A 17996-nucleotide genomic window follows, 5' to 3' on the forward strand; every position below is an offset into this window, starting at 1 on the left:
ATGCTTTAATTAACCGAATGTAGAATCCAGGGGACATTTAAAGGTGTTCACACTCGTGGTCCATGGGGGTACTCACAGGCGAATGTTACCATTGCTGGAGCTGAAACAATGGATTTGTTTTCTAACTGACTACCTGGAGAAGCTTGAAGCAATTGATTTTGTTTGGTCGCTTCAAAATCAATATCTAAATAATCCCCTTGGCCTTTTCCTTATGTCCAACCTTGTAGAAATACCTTTTGCCTCACAAAAGCTGATTCCCAGGCACCAGCTGTCTGCTCTCAGCTCCCAAAGTTCTCTTCCACCAAGAACAACTATTCCGATGCTGTCTGAGAGAGGACCCCACCCCGACCCGGGCACCTGCACCCATTGGCTTTCTGTTTCTGCAGTCTGAGGGGTTTTCTTTATCCTTTAGTAGGGGAGGGGGATATAGGGTTTGCCTTCTGCTCCTAATTGTCCCTAGAGAGGAACGTGAACTTGCCCTGGTAACTTCCCCTCCCCCAACCAGGCCATGTGTCGACTGAGCAACACCCCTTCTAGAGCAACACCCCCACAGAGCAGATTCAATACGTTACCTGCCACACGGGTTCCCTCCGTATCATCCCCTGTGTGCTCAAGAGAACCCCAACTTCTGGGTCCTTGGACCCTCTATTAAGGGCAGGTAGGCTGACAGTGGTCAGCTTCACCCATTACTCCTTCTTGGACAAATGTCTTGGGTGCCCTTTCTATAGTGAGCATTGAGCCAGGTGATGGGGCACTGAAGGGATCAGTGGTCATTTTCACTGTCTGGGATGAGTAGTCTTTCTCTAATGACTAGTTCCAGTCCTGTCCTTTGAAACCGTGGAATTAGTCACGGCATTCCTCAGAGATTGGAAGACAGTGGCCCAACCCCTCTGTACTCATGGCATACTTCTTGATCACATCTTCTCTTGGATCCACTACAACTGGACATTGAGCCCCTCTGAGGAGATTGTCCCAAATGCTGCCTTTCTCCTGGGCTCCTGTCCCTCAGGCTCAGAGCCAGCCCCAACTCTGATTGTTTCTATCTATTGAGTTACCTTGCTGGACAGAGGTACGACTTGGCATTTGTATGCCTGCCTTGAGGAGAAGGTTCAAAACATTAAATTCAGCCTGAGGATTTGCTTTTTTTGTACCTGCTCTTTAGCCAGAAAATAAATGCCACCGTCGTTTTGAAAACCAAAATGACAGCTTTTACGCCACTCACAAATAACCGACTTGAAGATTTCAAGAGGAAAATGGGTAGAGCTTCTGTAGTTGGAACCCCTTGTTGACCTCTTAGCTGGGAAGTTAAGCACATAGCAAAAGGATGATAAGTGCCCTTCACTCTATCTCTCTGCGAATGAATGTCCCCATGCCCAGGAAATGATGTTAATGTAAACAATAAAACTAAGTCAGGCCTCTTCACCATGCCAACTTAGATAGGTAATGATTAGTGTCCTTGAACTTTTGCCACATGGAGTATGACTTGACTCGGGGAAGAATGTGTTCACCTGTTACAGCCAAGCCTTTTCAATGCCATCTGTAACAAGGGCTTGGCTACTGCTGCCCAGGTAGGGGAGCCCTCCTCCCCTTTCTTTGATTCTTCTAGGGCTGAGAAGCATCAAACTGCTTGGAGGAAGAGTCTACATTCCCTCTGGCTTTGGAGTCCTTGGAAGAATTTGACATATTCTCATGGCCGGCTCCATTGCTCACCTTCTTCTGCTCTCCAGATGTGTTCCTGATCCACATAGATACACCCTCTGGCTTGCTGACTGGACTCTACTTGAGTTTGGCCAATGCGAGGTCTTTTGGAAGGCTGGAGGGTCGGGGGAGGAAGTGCTAACACAGCTGGTCAAAGACCTATGCTTCTGTCTAATGGTAATGTAATCTAATGGTTTTTAGCAAGGCGAATAGGGGAAGGGCAAGGCCTGCCAGAGGCCTGTCTGGGCTGGTCAGAGTCCCTTCAATCTCCTACCACCATAGCCTCTTCATTCCAACCACCAGGAATGAGTTCTTACTTCACAGATAAACCTCCTATCCAAAAGTCCATAAATCATGCAATTTCCGGCCATGGATACTATCTTATCTCCATCCATCTGGTCCAGTCCCCTCTCCACCAAAAGGCACTTGGCCAAGTGTCTTGGTCTTCTTTGAATACTTCCTGATGACACAGCCATATTTGATGACCAGTCGTTAAATTCTGCCAGTCCAGGATTGGAGAGTCTTAAGTCCTTTCACCCCAGTGTGGCTCCAAATTCTGTCTCTTTGGGGGATATTTCTTGGAGGTGCCACATTTCTATTAGAAAAAGACTCCACCAATAACCTGAGTTTGGTCCCCACTCCAGTATGGTCTTGGACACTTGCTTTCCCACATTCGGGTTTTTTTTTTTTTCAAATTCACAGCTAAAAGCTTTGAAGCCGATGGACAGCTGTGTTACTTCTAACCATGTGACTTAAGGGAAATAGCTCCATTTCTTCATGCCGTAATGTTTTTAACTGTAAAATAAAAATAACAGAGCCACAGAGTTTCACCCAAAAGGAGCCCGTGTTCAATACATTCCCTAGATATGCTGCTGGTACTGTCAGCATGATGGCTACTTATTTTATCTTTGGAACTTTGGAAGGCTAGGCAGAAGGAAACAGGGATGGGTTGAGACATAGGACATTTCCTCCTTGTTGCAGTGCAAGTTGGGAAGCATGTCTGGATATACAGTTACAGATCCAGGAAGCCAGGGGTTCGAGTCCTTGACAAAATCTCATGTGACTAATTCTCTTTAAAATTCTGTGTATGCATGTGTGAGGAGGCCAGAGGACAACCCACTGGTGTCGCCTCCTTCCTTCCACCATGCGGGTCTCTGGAATCAAATTCAAGTCATCAGGCTTGGCCGTGAGCATCTTTACTGAGCCAATCTCATTGGCCCGCATGTGACTGACTCTCCAGTGACTGTCATTTTGTACAGATCTGGGCTCGATCTGGGTAGAAGAGCTGGTGGGATTGAAAATTGTTCTTTCCTCATCCTGGCCTGGAACTGGAATGAACAGCCCAAATCACTGGTTTCGAAGCGTGGGAGGTGACGGTGAAGGACAGAATAGAGGCTCCTCCAGGATGCTGCTAAATCAAACAGCAACAGAAGGGGGGCTGGGACCGCCTTGGCTTCCGCCTGTTGATTTGCAGCCAAGCTGAGGACACACGGCTTCATTTAGCAAACCTGACCTCATGTTCCTGTCAATTAAAAGCTATTCAAATGTGTTTTGAATTTTCTAGACAAGGGTGTGTTATCTCTTGGTGCTGACTAGTGAAATTCCTGATAAAATCCCATCTCTTAAACGTTGAGTAGCTGAAAGGGATAGAGGGAAAGAAAGGATAGATAGATAGATAGAGACAGAGATAGAAAGATAGATAGATGACAGAGAAAGAGAGAGATAGATGATAGATAGATAGATAGATAGATAGATGACAGATAGATAGATGATGGATAGATGATAAATAGATAGATGATAGATAAATAGATAGACACATACAGACAGATACTTGGGCATTTTAGTGATTTAGTACCACAAATACGTACTTACATATGTGATTATATGTTATCAACAACTGTGTGATTTCTCCTATGGCTGGGAAGAAAACACCAGCCCCTTTTCTTCAATCACCAGGTAACCTTCCCTCCTCTGTCTTGCCCTCCCCTCCCCTCTCCTACCCTAGTCAATATGTGAAGCCTTCAATTTAAGAAGCTATGTTTAAGCAGTGTGTGTGTGTGTGTGTGTGTGCGTGTGTGTGTGTGTATACATCCGTATGGCATGTGAGTACATATGCATACTCATATGAGCGTGTGTGTGTGTGTGTGTGTGTGTGTGTGTGTGTACATGTGAAGGCCAGAACTCAACCTCAGGTGTCATTCCTCAGGACCTGTCCACCTTGTGTCTCCCTGGAATCTGGAGCCCATCAATTAAGCCAGGATGGTTAGCCCAGGAGCCTCAGGTATCCTCCTGTCTCAGCTTCACTAGCACTGGGGGGTACAAGCAAGTGCCATCATGCCTGGTTTTTTAAATAGGGGCTGGGAATTGAACTCAGGTTTTCACATTTGCAAGGCAGGTCCCTTATTGCCAGAGCCATCTAAGACCCTTCAATGTTTCTTTTTAGATGTACAATTTAGGCTTCCTGGGAGCCAGATGCTAAATAACAAACAGATTCCTTCCAAAGCTAGTGTCTAGCAAACAGTTGCAGGCTAACCTGTCCTTAGACACATATGTCCTTAGTCTGTAAGACTGGCCACTCATTCTGTTATTTTCTGCTCATTTTTTCCCCCCGACACTGAAATTCACTCTAGGAGTGTGGCATACACTTGAAAATCATCAATGAAGAAAACTCAGATTCAATTATTAGTTTCACTCTGTGAATGGCATAGAGAAATGCTGTGGAATAATCCTCTTGTACAGTGTAAAGATTTGTTACTCGAATTGGTTTAATAAAACACTGATTGGCCAATAGCCAGGCAGAAGTATAGGCAGGGAGACCAAACTAAGCCTGCTGGGAAGAAAAAGGGCAGAGTCAGGAGTCACCAGCCAGATGCACAGGAAGCAAGATGAGAATGCCATACTGAGAAAAGGTTCCAAGCTATGTGGCTAAACATAGATAAGAGTTACGGGTTAATTTAAGTGTAAGAGCTAGTTAGTCATAAGCCTGAGCTACTGGCTGAGCATTTATAATTAATACAAGCCTCTGTGTGGTAATTTAGGAAGCAGCTGCTGGGTATTTGGCACTTTCTGGCAGGACAGAAATTTCTATTTGTGTAAGATGTCATCGTAGTGCAGAGGCTCTGTGACACTTCATTCAGCCTGCTGTCATGAAGACGAGTACAGGGGGCATTGGCGTGACTTTACAGTTGATGTGGCCGTTCTCACTTGGGGTTAGAACTAAGTAAAAACCCAAACTGTCTGAAGTAAAGCCCTTCTTCAGAATTCGTTCCCACCCAAACACTTTCTTATGGAAAAATTTGACACATAAGATAATGCTGAAAGAACTGGATGGTGAACATCTGCCACTCAAACCCTCCCATCAGTCAGTTACATTTTAGTTGTTATTTAGATATTCCTCTCTTGAATGTCTACTCATCTCCACAGCTAGTAATTTAGCTTATTTTTTCACATGTTTTAAAATAGACTGAAGGTACTGGCATGCTTCTCCATAAATATTTCAGCTTGCTTTGTTTTGGGTGGGTTTTCTTTTTGATATAAAAATTATGCATAACAACTTTAGGGAGAGGCTCCGTGGGTAAAGCACTTGAAACTGCTAGCCCCTAAGTTCAATACCCGGAACCCACATGAAAAAGCTGGGCATGGTGGTGTGTGCTTGTAATCCCACGATGGGAAGGCAGAGACAGGCACATTCCTGGGACGCATTGGCTAGACAGCCCACTTAATGAGTTCCAAGCCAGTGAGAGACCATCTCAAAAGTCAAAACAACAACAACAAAAACAAAGAGATCCAGGTAGACAGCATCCAAAGGGTTATCCAAGCTTGTCTTCTGGCTTTCAAACGCATGTGTATACGTGTACACATGCACAGATGGGTATACATACACACAGATATGTACAACTAAGTGCACGTGTCTTAATCAGACATTTCCAGAGGTTTGCCTATGTCATACACTCTGAAAGAGAGGAAGCCCATTTCCCACTAGGAAGGGAAGGCTCAAAACCGAACTGGAAGCGAGCGGCCGCGATAACCCTGCCTTGAGGTTTCCAAAGCCAGCCAGGGATAGAAGAGTCGACACACCAGTGCGGCAGCGGTCAAGCTGAGGAGTTAAATCGACTGTGAAAGTATTGCAGACACTTCTGCATTTGTCTTGTGGTTTGGCTGCACGAGCCTGTGGGGTCTGTACCTATGGGAACAAGCTCTCTTTAGTTACTTTCTCTCAACGAGAGTCTGACTAACGTACAAGCTGACTAATGTTAAACAGCATACCACATGCCTACTGCACCTGCCAAGTGAGGAAATCGTCTACAAAGTTTCTCTCCGGTGTGAGTTACCCTGGATCTAAAAGACAGAAGCGTCGGCCTTATCAGCTCCCAGTTGTGGCTCTACTCTCAGCGTGGAATAAGAAGTCATTTCGCACAGCTCGGGAAAATATGACAGATGATAACGTTGACATGAAAAGTGTACTTGTTGAGGGACTCGAGAGATGGCGCCATGATTAAGAGTGCTTGCTGAGGGAGGTCAAGATCACAATAGGGAAATCTACAGAGAAAACCGAACCAAGCTTGTAGGAACTCATGAACTTTAGACCGGCAGCTGTGGAACCTGCATGGGACTGGAATAGGCCCTCTTTATATGGGAGACAGTTGTGTAGCTTGGTCTGTTTGAGGGGCCCCTGGCAGTGGGAATTGGATCTATCCCTGGTGCATGAGCCGGCTTTTGGGAGCCCTTGACCTATGATAGGACGCCTTGCTCAGCCTTGATGTATTGGGGAGGGGCTTGGTCCTGCCTCAACTGAGTGTACCAGGCTTTGCTGACCCCCCATGGATGGCCTTACCCTTTTGGAGGAGTAGATGAGGAGTGGATAGAGGCAGGGGGAGGCTGAGGGGGAGGCTGAGGGGAAGGATCAGGAGGAGGGATGAGAGGGGGATCTGTGATTGGTATGTAAAATGAATAAAAAAATTTAAATAAAAAAAGAATGTTTGCTGTGTAATTGTAAGAACCAGCATTCAGCTTCCGGCATCCACATATGCTGGGTGCCCTGCCCAGGCCTGTAAGCTCAGCTCTAGGAGAAGTGATGGTTACAGGGGTTTGCTGACTTCTGGCCTAGCAGGAAAAGAAATATAAACCCTAGGCTCGGGGAGAAATCATGCTGCCCAGCAACGGGCAAGAGTGGTAGAGTAAGACCCTCTACTGAGACCCTCTACCACTCACAAGTGTGGGCACCCACACTCCCGTATGTGCAGACATACACAAATAAATGAGTAAACAAGCAAACTAATATGAAGCTGGAGAGGTGGCTCATCTGTTAAGAGCACACACTCCTCCTGCAGAGGACCTGAGTTCAGCTCTCAACACCACATCAGGTAGCTCATAACCACTTGTAACTCCAGCTCCAGGAGATCCAACACCCTCTTCTGGCCTCTTCTGGTACTGCATTCATATGCATATACCCCCTAACACACACACACACACACACACACACACACACACACACACACACACACACACACATACTTAAAAACAAACTAAAATGACAATCCTTATAAAAAGGAAAGGAAAGTTATTGATGTGAGAAGCAGGACTTTTAGCCAGCTAATTGTCTTTCCAACTTGAATGCTGGCTGGTTTTTGTTACTTTAGTAAAATAATGACAGTGTGTGCCTTTCACCGTTGGAGGTGGAATGGAGTCTTGAATGCCAAAGTACATCAGAATTTGGAAAATGCCAAGCCCATGTGTGAGCAGAGAGGCGAGCTCTCAGTCATGTGAGGGGGAGTATGGGAAGCCTTTCATCACCCAAGGGAAATAGCTACTCTTGCATTTTGGACTTTGCATCTGAGACTGTTTATCGGTTCTGTTGTTTGCCCGTTAATATGCTCAGAATTGATTCCCGATTCTTTCTTTGTCTGACTTAAAATAAACATCCTTCCTTGGTGAATTCTATAAAAGTCAGAAGAGTGGCTGCTTCTGACAGGAGGGAGGGCCTGTAGACAAAGGGGCCCGAGGGAGCTCCAGTGTGGGTGCCCACGTTCCGTGTCTAGTTCCAACTGTGGGTAGAGCGGAGTTTACCTTATTAAACTGTGCGCTTATTTTGTTGAACTGCTATTTTTGTGTTTTATATTATACAATAAAAGTCTAAAAGTAAACACATAAAGATGTTAAGATTTGACAAAGCTATATGGTTATTGTTTCTTTCATTTCATTTAAAAAATTACTCTGTATTTTTTATATTACTAGAACATTTCATGATACAATTTTAATTAATTCTCCTTCTTACTTTCCAAATTCTCTATAAAAGGACAAGACTTTTGTTTTTGATTTACTTGTCTAAACAAACGAGCAAACTGGTCTTGCCCAGACTGACCTAGAACTTATTATGTATTCTTAGCTGGCCTCTAACTCCTGATCCTCCTGCCTCATCACCGGAACACCGAAATTACAGATGTGTACCACAACACTCCACCTAGGACCAAGGTGGTTTTTGTTTCATTTTCTTTGAGACTTTATGATGTGAAGTCACTAGACATTTGAACTCTGGCCTTTTGAACTTTGGTCTTTTCCTAGGCTAGCCTTACAGAGTGTGATGGTTTCTCTGTGCTGGGCAGCAGAAGCCATCCTCAGCTCCCTGCAGCTGTGTGAGCCCAGGGGAAAGCACCTGGCTCTGTAGGACACTGTGTCGCTGGAGGTGTTTGGAGCAGAAATATTCAGAAAGTTACTTCAAATTACTTGTTCCTCCTCCTCCTGCTCTTTTTCTAACATCTGTTCATTTTTTTAAATCACATTCACCCCAACCCTAGTTCCTCATAGATATATACCCACTTCCCTACCTCTCCAATTTTGTGGTCCCCCCACACCACCTCTTTTTTAAAATAACCCATCCACTCTAACCTGCAATGCCCATGTACTCCTGATTGTGGAGCCATCCACTAAAGCATGCTCAACCTACCAGGAGACACACCAAGTCTAACTCTCTCTCCCCTCCCAACTGTCCATAGCTCCTCAGTTAGGGATGGAGGGGCTCATGAATCCCTTCCTACTTAGAACCAAGTTTTCATATGGCTTTCACTTTTGAGATCTGTTAGAACTGACAGTACGTGATGGTTATTTCAAAACTATCACTGGTACTTTCTTCCTTTTTCTTTCTGTCTTTTTTCCTTTCTTTTTGTCCCGAGATAGGGTCTCACTATGTAGCCCAGGCTGACCTGAAATTGGCAATGCTATTCAAACCATCACTTTGGTTAGCTTGATTCACTTTTCATAGACTATGTGGCAGTTACTACACATTTCTACAATTTCTCATTCAATTTTATCTGACGAGATCTGCTCATTGCCAAAGTGAATGGGGATAAAGGTCCTACTTGGACAATTTATACTAAACTCTTCTAGTTCCAATGATTCAGATTTAAGCAAAGAAAAGAATGTCGATATAATTGCTCTGCCTACATTATCTACATATGACTCCTTTGTTGTGATGTCAAAGTTCTTGATATAATACAAACAGGCCTTGGTTAATAAGACCAGCTAATCATATTTAAGCACTTGACAGGCATCCTGTCCTATGTAAAACACTCTCTAATATCATCTAGCTTAATCACTCAACAGTGCTGTGAGACAGGTACTATTATTGTCCACTACTTGAAGATCAGAAGACAGGGAATTGGTGAGTACGGTATTCACAAGCCACTCAGCTAGCCTGGGGCAGCGGAGCTGTCTCTTAGGCATGTAGCCTGTGTCCTAAAGCAGTCCTCTATGTTCTGATGGGCTTCGCCCCTCCACTGCTGTTCAAAGGCATTCTTAACAATTGTTGAATATAAGGTCCTTCGTCTTAACTTTACTCGACCTCAGATTTGAGGGGTGTGCTATTAAGTGCTCTGCTTCTCTGCTGACTTTCGTGACTCTAAATAAAACCAGGAGAAGGAAAGAAAATGAACCCAGGAACACAGCAATCCAAAGGAACGGATGCACAGAGGTCCCTAGTTGCAGGTGACTAGGCAACACCTCATCGGTGGGTAAAGACAGAGAGACCAATTCGGGAGGAAGATGTTAAAACACACCATGTCCAGATTTGCTGGTGTCTCCCAGCTGGGCAAAACATCAATCATGGCCCAGCCTGTATATTTAGGGCAATGGTTCTCAACCTTCCTATCACTGCGACCAACCATTTAACACAGTTTCTCATGTTCGGGTGACCCCCCCCAACCATCAAATTATTTTCATTGCTACTCCATAACTGTCATTTTGCTATGGTTACACATCACAACGTAAATATCTGATATGCAGGTTCTCCGATACATGACCCCCCACCCCCAGGAGTCATGACCCACAGGTTGAGAACCGCTGACTTAGAGGGACTTTCCACCCTTGACTCAGATAAGCTATGGTTCCGTGTACCCAGAAAACACTGGCCACAAACAGATGGAGGCATGGTGAATAATGAGCACCCTCAAATATGTGAGGTACTGTGTAACCTCTTTTTCCACCGCCCCTCCATTCCCCACCTTTCCTGACCTGGTCCCCTTTTCTCTGGTATTGGGCCACCAAGGCTTCTTGTCACCACTTTAAGCCATTGTTTTGCCGAGGCCTCGTCTGTTCTTGCTTCCCTGCATAAGTTGCCCAACTTGAGCGACTCATTATTAGCTTGTTTCATTTGGCCTCAAGGGTCCTCATGGCTTGGCAGAGAGGTGAAGCTTGGCTCGCACTCCTTCATGGGTGGACTTGTTCAGTGGAGGGCCAGAGCGAGGGCGGGTGGCAGCTTAAAAAAAAAAAAAAAGAAGTGGAAACTGGGGCAGAGTCCCCATCTTCTATGTGCTGCGACCCGCCGAGGCTTGGCCACCGGTCTGGAGAACTTTGAGGCTTCCATGCCTCAGGAGTATTAAGTCCTTTAGCTTCGTTCTTACTTCTTATTCAGAAGAGGATCTCAGGAAAAAACAGCTCTTGCTTGCCATGCAGGTCCTTGGCGAGGGTTCAGTGGGAGTTACCCACATTCCCCCCCCCCCTCTCACCACACCCAGCTCCACAATGGCCACCATTGTCTCCCAGAGGACTTGGCTTGCGCCTGGGGAGCTGGCACAGGCGGCTCACTGCACCCAGCTGAGAGGTTCAGCCTCTCCGAGCGGCACCGGGCAGTTCCCAGCAGTCCACATTCCACACGGAAGGACTATCTAGGTGACAGAGTGATTCACGTTCTTTCTTCACTCTGGATTAAGGATGAATACTAAACAATACAAGTCACACCGGCACTTAGCCCCAAGGTTTGTTTACATGGGTGCCCAGACACACTCTCAAGCAGGCAGGATAAAGCCATTGTTGTTTCTGCTCTGCAGATGCAGAAACTCGGTTTCACAGAAGTGGCGACTGGCCCACTGCTTATCTCAGAGGTTAGCCTGGATCCTCCTATGCCAAGAACAGCATCTCTGTGTTCTGAGTCAGCCCCCTTAAAGCTGGTTGAGAAAGCTCAGGTGGTATATGGACAGCAAAGAGCCGACTCTGGGTTCTAAGAGAAGAAGAAAGGACATGAAGTTGGAAAGGGGTGGGAGGTGAAGGGTGGGTCTGGGAGGAGGTAGGAGGAAGAGTGGGGATGAATATGACTAAAAACACATTGTAAGCGTGTATAAAATTCTCAAAGAATTAATAAAAATATTATGTATAGTATATAAAGTAATTTTTATATATGTATATTATATGTCACTATGCTAATATATATATTAGTTATAAAATATTGTTGGGAGTAAGAGAATGAAAGAATGCAATATGAAGTTACTGAGCCTATTTGGTAGAGTAATTGGATGACACCAACCTAAAACCTTGGCGTTTGCATTCTCCCCGCAGAAATAAATCTGGACACGTGAAAAAAATAAAGGTGCTTATTTTGATGTCAAGGGTGCTGGAAACATCAAAGCAACTTACATGTGTCATAACCTCTAATGCATCAATGTCACTGGATCCTGATTCACTACTGAAGTGATGCTATAAACAGAGTGTGGTCAAATGTAGGAGTTCTAGACCCTGACCTCATGGGTTCACAGCCCCATGAGGTCACTTCTTACCTGTAGGATGTTGGTAAAGTCTTAAAATCTCAGTGCTTCAAGGAGATGACGATGTGTCCCACCTGCCTCGTGAAGAACATGTTAGTTAGTTGTGAATATCGGCTGTTGTCAGGTAAGTCGCTACCAAAGGGGATGTCTCCACTACTCATTAAATGGAAATTGGATTGGTAAGGCGGTCAGTGGCTGAGGGAGCTTGCTGCCAAGCCTGGTGACTGGAGTTCGATCCCTGAGTTCCACTTAGTGGAAAGACAGAACCAATTCCTGAACATTGTTTTCTGAACTCCTTATGCACACAGATACACACATAAAATAAGTGTAACTTTTTTAAAAAAATGAGTCTATATGGTATAATAATTTCCATTTAAAGATTCTTTTAGGGCTGGGATGTAACTCAATTGCTAGGGTGATTGCCTGGCATGCATAAGGCCTTGGGTTCAATTTCCAACACAGTCTAGAATGAGGGCACATCTGTAGTCCTAATACTTGAGAAGCAGAGGCAAGAGGATCAGACACTGCAGGCCATCCTCAGCTATATAGTGAGCTTGGGGCTAGCCTGGGCTCCAGGATACCTCATTAAAATAGTAACAACAACCAACAGAGGGCCAGGGATTTGGATCAGCCACAGATCACTTCTCATCACATGTGAGACTCCAGGTTCCATGCCCAATGCCTGGGGGCTGGGTAAGACCAGTTTATGAAACCCTTTCATTTATTACAAACTTCCTCATTTTCCACAGTAAACACTATTTTTAGTAAAAGTCATTTAAAATGAGTTCTCCCTGAGTCCACCTTCTGTAACAACCACTTATTGAGAATTATTTGGGGATCCGTGTCTGGGCTAGGCACAGAAGGGGTGCCACACCCTCCGGGACCATGCAATTGAAGGCAAGTGAGGAATGTAAACACGTGACCGTCGTTCCATGCGGCTGGATGTGGGATGGAGGTCCAGCTGTGGGAGCTTTGGACTCTCAGGCAGTGTGTGAGGCAGTGTCACAGACTAGGTGAGACTTGGTATTGGAGGCAGATGGTAGAGAGGGCGACGCCTCCTTGCTGTCCAGGGTAAAGAGCATCTTAGCTGACCTTCACTTTGCTGGGACAAAATGCCTGATAAAAAGCAACGTGAGGGAGGAGGGGGGAAGTCATCTTGGCTCCTGGGAGAAGAAGTCATGGTAGCGGGAGCTGGAGATGGCTGGTCCCCCTGCATCTGTAGTCAGGAAGCAGGGAGAAGAGAACGTGGGAACTAAGCCCGAATTTCCTTTCTATTCAGTCCTGGCCCCCAGCCCATGGTGGTGCTGCCCACCTTTGTAGGGTGGCTCTTCTCACCTAGGTTGACTCAGTCTAGTAACTCCCTCACAGACCTGTGCAGCGGGTCCTCAGGTGACTCTGGTAGATCCTGTTAAGCCAACCATCAATGTGAAGTGTCCCAGATACATTGAGGTGGGGAGAACTTGGTTTCTAGAAAGACTGGCGATGATTTACAGCAGTGATCCTCACCTTCCCTGATGCTGTGACCATTTAACACTGTTCCTCACGTTGTGGTGACACCCCCCCCCACACACACCATACAATTATTTTTGTTGCTACTTTATAACTGCCATTCTGCTACTGTTATGAATCATAATGTAAATATCTGATATGCGGGATATCTGATATGTGACCCCTGTGAAAGGTTCATTCCAACCCAAAGGGTTGAGAACATCTGATTTTGTCACCACATTTTAAGCAGGAAAGCAATGCAGATGTGACATACCAGGTCCCTGGCAGCACTTTGGGGCAGCATCAGGAGGCTGGGGTAGAGTTGGATTTGGGATGGGGATCTGCCAGGAGGATTTTGTAATAGTCCGGGAAAGAGGTCACAAAGCCCTGATTAGCTAATCACATAGATTATCTAATGGGCCCCTGTGGACAGCATCAGGCAAGCCAATGATTCAGATGTAGCACGTAGGAGCTCTGGTGGGGCGATCGGCCAGCAGGCAGCACTCAGACAGATGTAGCATGCTGTTTGTTGCAAAATATGTTAGTGTCTTTAAACATACATCCATTTTACCCCCTGGTGATAAAGAAAATACATATTCAGGGTAGAAATTCAGAAAGTTAGGAATGTGCAAAAAAGAAAAATGAGAACATGTTCTTATAGGATAGACAATAAGAATATGCATCAATGAGTAATCCCTACACCTGAGGCTTTCTCAACAGCACACACACACACACAAAAAAAATGGCATGTGCGTGTCTAGACATTAGCTTGTTAGGTCTTCACAAAAACCCCATGAGATATATTCATGTATCCTTTACAGTTTGGCAAATAGATAAATACATAAAGAACAATGACAACTTGTGTTAGGGCTGGGATTTGAACCCACGAAGTTCATCTCCATGGTCAGTGAGCTGCAACCTCTGTCTTGCAGTTTGGAATTCCTGGGGTTTGATCTACTGCATTTACACACACCAACAGTGACTCTTGGTGCCTGAACACACTGTTTCCAACTGAATTTTGAACAATGATGGGAGTATTGTACCCAAACCATCTGATACAGAGGCCACCAGCCACTGGTGCTACTGGCTGAGCTTTACAAAGACTGCTACTGAGAACATGCAGCACTGTGAACTTTAATTTGCTTTAGTTTGTGCAAAATTGGAGGTCAATCGGGCTGCCCATTTTAATGCATGAATCTACACAAGCTAAAAAGTAACTGTCCCTGCCTTGAGTCATATCCCTGAGGTTGTAAGCACAGGCACCATGCCACCTTTACTTATGACATCGGTTCTGCCTCTTGATCATCAATTTTATTTCGATCATTCCATTTCCTTGATATTTATTTCATTTCCCTGTATTTTATGGAGGTCCAGTCAGGTCCTTGAGCATGCAAGACAAATACTCTACCACTGAGCATCATTCTCTGCTCTTACGCTCACCCCAGGAAGTCCCTAAAACCGTGCCCACATTTACATTTCTTGGTTTGCATGCTACTTTCAACATTGCATTGCCAGCACCATGCAAAATGAAGAGCTAGGCTGTGTACCTCTTCTGTGAACATTTGCTAAGTCACCCTCCTGCTGGATACCTACAGCCATAGTTAGGATGCTTTGGATTGCAAGTATGAGAGAAAAGGAAATAACAAGTCAACCTGATCGGAATAGTCATAACGGAACAAGAGCAAGACAGGAGGGAAACATGGCAGCAGACAACTGAAGACAGATACCAGAAAGGGCAGGACTCTATGTTAGCCAGCTGAACTCAGTCTGAGAGCCTTGTCTTTAAGTTGTGAATGGGGACCTCAGTGGTGGCAGCCATAGCTTTATGTGCTCCTATCAGACTATCACAATAGAAAGCATGGCTGAGGCATATTATGCTTTCCCCTTCAAAGGTCCTTGTTCAGGGCGTTTTCTTCTCACTATAGTGAGAGTGAAGTGGGAGTAGTTTTCAGAGGTGGGGTCTAGTGGAAGCTAATTAGGTCACAAGGGCTCCATCCTCATGAGTGGATTAATGTTGCCCCAAGGGAGTGGGTCAGGTCTCATGAGACTAGATCAGTTTCTGAAGAATTGGTCATGGACCACCTCTGAATTTCTCTTCTGTGTGTGCATCAACTATCATGTTTTCCACTATGAGGCTCTTGCCAAAGGCAAGCAGATGCTGGGGCAATCCTCTTACATCTCTAGAATCACAGGTTAAATGAACCGTTTGTCTTTATAAACCACCTAGCCTCAAGCATTTTGTCACAAGAACTCAAAGCTGCCAAAGACAGCATGTATATTTCTTGTCATGATATAGCCACCACAGTAATGTTAGACATGCAGATGCACTCTTATTTGTACTTTAGTGTTTAACCATTATTTATTTATTTATCTGTAGATTGGTCAAGATTAGCTGGTTTAGGTTGAGCTTGGCTGAGTGACTTTACTGAACTTAACTAGGACTATTCACACTTCTGGGGAAGTTTACTAATGATCAGTCTTCTTCTGACAACTCTAAGTCACACAGCTGTGCTCCATTCTCCTCTTATATTCCTCCAAGGACCAGGGACCCCCTGAAGGATGTTCAAAGGGAAGCACAAGACTAGCTAGACAATCATGCATCAACCTGTGCTCCCTGTTGCCTGCTGACATCTCATGGGCCAAAGAAAGTCACATGACCATGCTACAAAGCATCTCACTCCCAGGGAAGTGCAAAGGAGAGACAGAATATAGCTGTGCAAGCCTAACCAACCCAATATGTTATTTTGCTGTTGTAAGAACATTACAGAGTACAGTTACACACCCAATGGTATAGACCAATCCCTCAACAGGAGACATGGTGAGCATAAGGCATACCAATCTGTGTCAGTATGACAGGATTTTTTTTTTATACAGTGTGCTTGATTTTTTTTTTCCTAGACAGGGTTTCCCTGTGTAGCTCTGGCTGTCCTAGAACTTGCTCTAGAGACTAGGCTGGCCTAGAACAACTTACAGACATTCACCTGCCTCTGCCTCCAAAGTGCTGAGATTAAAGGCATGCGCCACTACTGCCAGGCTAGGACTTGTTTTTATAGTGACAATTTTTATTGCATTTTACTTATTTATTTTTTTGTTTGTGGTGGTGGCACACTGGCCACAAGACTCAAGAAAAAGTCAGGGGAGAACATTAGAAAACATGCAAATGGCTCTTCCCAATAAAGCACTTAAAAAAAAAGCTTTGCTATAGTGTGTAAAAATCCCCACCAAGCTCTTGTTCTTCCCAAGAAAAGGTTTTATTATCATGGAGCAGATCTTCAAAAATCATTTTTTGTGGGAGTCCTGCTCCCACCTTTTGAAGGGTTTTTAGGTGGAGGAGAGAGGAATAAGAAAATATCAGATAGAAAAAGAGACCTAGATAATAAGAAGAAAGACAGAAACACAGGATAGCTTCAGGAGGGCCTGGTTCAATATCCAATAGCTCAGAGCTTTATTCAAAAGGGCTTTTCATAATAAGCCAAGGGGAGAGGCAAAAGACCTCCCCCTTGGAAGATCAAAGCACACCATACAGTCAAGCGTAGATCTTCAAAACACCTGGCAATTTTATATTATTAAGAAACCACAGTTCCCCCTTCTTAATAATATAAAATCTCAAGTGACGGTACAGAGCTTAGCTCCTTGTGGCTGTCATACCTCCTAGTAAAGTAGTAGAAGATGATAAAAACCTAATGGCCTTTTTGAATGGATCTAAGATGTCTACAGCAGTCTTAGCTGTACAAGCCCTTTTTTAAATCAATAAACTCCTGATGCAACTGCATCAATTCTAAAGACTCCTTAGCATCACCATACCATGGTTCATCAACATCAGCAATTTAACATAATTCTAGCATGAATATTAGTATATACAATTACAATTCTTACAAACTTACATCCAAAAGCAAACTCTCACTAGAAGTATTTACACTTTCTAAACTTTAGCAAACATGCAAAAGCAGTCTCTTAATATAACTATTTTCACTTCACAGACTTTACCAAACATCCAAAAGCAATCTCTTAACAGAACTATACAAAACATAGGGTACACTGATACAGGCTAACATTATCCATACAAAGAACAAGAAAAAAATTTTTTTCTCAAAAAAATTAAAGAGACTGAGGAGCATTAACTCCCCCTTTTCTTTATAATATTTTAAGCTGCATCTTGAGCCTGAGTGGAAAAATCTCAAACTTCTCCATTTTCACACAGTTCCATTTTTTTAATGTAAAAACAGTTTGTGAATCACAAATTAATAACAAAAGTTATTTAACATAACTTTTATAACTATATAACAACCAAAACCTTTTTTCAGTTCCCCTGAATGCAACAACTCGGTTCAAACAAGAGTTGCTGAAACTTTACTTTCAGTTACAGTAGCACTTTATGGCAGTTAATAAAGCATATATGTATACACAAAACAGTTAATAAGTTATTACAGTCAATGAAGTCTATATGTGTAGGTAAAGTCAAAATTGTCCCATTGCAATTGAATCACTCCTGTCCATCCCATTTTTAAATCTGAAAAGTTCAAAAAAGTTCTGATACTAGTATTAAAGTTCCAAATATGAAGAAACCCACAACCAAAACCTTTTTTCAGTTCCCCTGAATGCAACAACTCGGTTCAAACAAGAGTTGCTGAAACTTTACTTTCAGTTACAGTAGCACTTTATGGCAGTCTTCCCCTAGGAACTTTGCCCCCAAGGTGAAGCTGCCAGCACCACAATTAGTAAGTACCACAATAGATTGCTGGTGCGGACTCCTCTCCAAAGAGACCTTCTTACAGCCAG

Source organism: Peromyscus californicus, unplaced genomic scaffold (genome assembly GCF_007827085.1).
Source record: "Peromyscus californicus insignis strain IS unplaced genomic scaffold, ASM782708v3 Scaffold_19__1_contigs__length_69161282, whole genome shotgun sequence".
NCBI lineage: Eukaryota > Metazoa > Chordata > Mammalia > Rodentia > Cricetidae > Peromyscus > Peromyscus californicus.